We start from the raw sequence: 2500 nt of genomic DNA, 5'->3' as shown, positions 1-2500 counted from the left end.
TTACCTTTATCCACTTTAAATCATCATAAATCTGAATTTTATGATGACCAGATTATTAGAATTTTAATGAAAAGGAAAGAAAAAGTATTAAAAGGGTGAAAAACTAATTAGTCTGCCATCCGTATAAGGACATTTGATATGCAAACACGCACTCATATTCTTGTGTGTGTGTGTGTGTGTGTGTGTGTGTGTGTGTGTGTGTGTGTGTGTGTGTGTGTGTGTGTGTGTGTGTGTGTGTGTGTGTGTGTGTGTGTGTGTGTGTGTGTGTGTGTGTGTGTGTGTGTGTGTGTGTGTGTGTGTGTGTGGTTCTTAACAAGTAGTAGATGTCACGCTTAAATGCAAATAGACAAATAAACAAATAGGAATAGAAAATACAGATACAAAATTGCCCAGTGTCTATGATATTAAAAGGCTAAAAATTAATTAGTTCTCCCATCCGTACATCAACATTTGATATGCTCACAAGCACTTATATTCTTACGTGCGGTGTGCGTATGTGTGTTTGTTTGTGTGGGTGTGTGTGTGTGTATGCCGCGTGTATGTGTGCGTGTCAACAAGTCGCAGATATTACTCATGAACGTAAATAGACGAATAAGCTAATAGAAATAGATAAACACGGCCACAAAATGTCCGAGGACCGCCTCAAGCAGCGTCCAAGACGACAGTCTGCCCGCCCCCACCCCGCCCCCTTCACCTTTCCCCAACAGCAAGACGCCGCGGCGGCGCCCGGGCGCCCATCAGGCAATGGTAACACAGGAACTCCACTAATAATAGCCCTGACGCAGTACCCGCCGCCAAGGTCAGGCTAGGTTACCTGCAAGAATTATAATCTCAGGTCTTCCTGCACTGCGATCGCCCGCCCCAGACGGGATGCGAGGCAGACGCCCGCGCAGCTGCTTCCGAAGCCGCATGCCAGCGAGATGGATGGCGGGTTGACTAATGACTGCTCGACTAATGCGTTTTCCTGAATTCTCGTTATTCATTGTTTGAAGGACTAGATCAGGTTTCAGGATTGAGGACTGGCACAGATAAACAAATATGTAATGTACGGTATAATAAATACACTTGCATGTCCGCGTGTGTCGTGGCTGTTCATATCTGCGTGCTTGCGTGGCTTCCTGTGTACGTGCACAAGAAGCTTCTAAATCATGGGACTGTTAAATGATATCCCCGCGCATCCGAGCGAGGACCTCTCGGGAGCCACCCGACGGAGGGGCGGTCACGCGCCCCCCGACCGCTTTGCGGTCAAGGGAGTTCCGAGCCGTCCTTCCGGTGGCTGTTCGCGCTCCGCTTGGGCTCGGGGGGGGGGGGGGGTACCATACACATGATAGCACAATATGATCCAGATATGACATCATATTCTCTCACTACCAGATGCAAATAATTTTCACAGGTGAGATAACTTCTAAAATGTATACATTAATTTGAAAAGACATGAATACAACACACTACTAATGCTGCAGTAGTATAGGCAAAGTTCCAGATGAGGTAATTTCTAGTGGTGACATTCAAGTCAAGATAACCCTTGGTTACACATCATGGGTTCTTTTCCTGTGCCATAAACCTTTTTATTCCAAGTTTGCACTGGGTCGCCGTTAAACTCCATCTGCCTATACCATAAAAGAGGTAATGACATACAACTGCCTTTAACACTGTAAGGTCATTACCATTATAAATCGTCACTTCCCTCTCTTGTATTTACTGATCGCAGCCTCAATATTCACAATCCGTTTTCCTTGAAGTAAATAGCCACTTCTTTGCCGTAACAGTGTTCCTCTACGTGGCGAAATAGCTAAGAATAACTAACACAAGCGATGTCAAGTATGATTTGAAGAAGCATTCAGACTCTAAGGTTGTTTTAGCTAATTCGACCGGCATTACTGAATGTCTAAGTGAGCATTATCAGGCATTACTGAATGTCTAAGTGAGCAATTATGTTCATGGCTTATGTACTATTGTGCTGAATGATATGTCAGTTTTCAGTAAATCTTACAGGAATTTCTCTTCGATTTCGACATGGAAAGTAAGGGGATTGCTTATAAAATTTACTATTGTTCAATAATTCACGCAAAAATCGTTTATTACAATAACATTTGACACAAATAGAATAATGTTCGGAGAGAATACACATGCTGATTTAGTTATGTGCAAATATTTTGTTATATGCAAATATAATGAAAGATTTTACTTGATTAATCACTCTATTAATATACAAGAATCATAGTTTATAGCGTTCAAATAATATAATGGTCGGATAGAATACACGCTGCAGATTTCGTTATGTGCAAATACTTGGTCATATCCAAATATATTAAAAGATTCTACTTGGAATTGATTAATCTATTAAAAAAGAAAAAAAAAAAAACAGCATAAAGTGTCGAGATGATTCTTCGTGCAAAATGGCTATTGCGCTCCACAACAGTATCGCTTCATTGGAGACAATCAGGGCAATAAAATGTGATGCCGAGATGATGTGAGTAATTAATACGATTGGAGGCAC

At 41.8% G+C, this 2500-nt stretch overlaps 1 protein-coding gene across 3 annotated transcripts in view; it reads right to left on the bottom strand.

Moving 5' to 3' along the window:
- Positions 1–2500, bottom strand: part of LOC113827940 (tubulin alpha chain) — a 46811-nt gene that overhangs the window by 33967 nt on the left and 10344 nt on the right. The window lies entirely within an intron of this gene.

Source organism: Penaeus vannamei, chromosome 2, assembly GCF_042767895.1.
Source record: "Penaeus vannamei isolate JL-2024 chromosome 2, ASM4276789v1, whole genome shotgun sequence".
NCBI classification, from domain to species: Eukaryota; Metazoa; Arthropoda; class Malacostraca; order Decapoda; family Penaeidae; genus Penaeus; species Penaeus vannamei.
This window is presented reverse-complemented; position numbering and strand designations above follow the sequence as displayed.